This window comes from Pteropus vampyrus, unplaced genomic scaffold (assembly GCF_000151845.1).
Source record: "Pteropus vampyrus isolate Shadow unplaced genomic scaffold, Pvam_2.0 Scaffold361, whole genome shotgun sequence".
In the NCBI taxonomy this organism is placed as follows: Eukaryota; Metazoa; Chordata; class Mammalia; order Chiroptera; family Pteropodidae; genus Pteropus; species Pteropus vampyrus.
This window is the reverse complement of record NW_011889142.1, coordinates 612,498-613,250: the sequence shown is the minus strand read 5'-3', so window position 1 is coordinate 613,250 and position 753 is coordinate 612,498.

The window sequence follows — 753 nt, the reverse complement described above, 5'->3', positions numbered from 1 at the left end:
TTTCTCATCTCGAAATAACTGACATATACTCTAGAAACAAAACTGGCTTTCTTGCATGTTTATAAGTGTTTATGTAAGTGTGAACCACTGAGTTTTCTTCTTCTCTTCCTTCAAAAACAAATCTTTTGGTTTAGATTTTCATTTTTCATTGTCTTCCCATGCTTTGGAATTATGTCAAGATGCTGGTGCAGATCCGCAAAACCCCAGTAAGGTGTTGCAAGAAGTCCCTGAATACATTTATCTTTACTGGGTGTAGGTTTAAAAAGTCGTTTTTTAAATGGGTCCATTGAAGGATATTATTCGAATTGCATTTTCACAGTTCTTTCGAAAATCAACAGAACACACAGTTTAGTGGTCACATCAAAAGCTCTTCACCCGACCTTGGACTTTTGAGGGTGGGTATGTTCATAACTGCATCACTGCCCCCCATCTGTCTACCCAAACAAGATGATTTAGGTCGAAATTATATGGAAAATAAGGTTTCATTCTCTGTTTTAAAGAAAAAATAATTGTAGTAGCTTTTGTTCTAACTTTTGCCATAAAATAATTTCTTTATCCCCTCCAGGAGCTTAGAGAATCTTTCAAGTGCAACAGAAAACTTGAGGGTAAAAAAAGAATAGGTAAAAAAGGGAAAGATATTCCTAAACATGACACTAGAACAATATCAATCACCTACATAAATGCAAGCAAAAAATGATGACAAGATCTCTCTATAGTGAATTTTAAAAATTGCAATCCTGGACATGCAGCCAT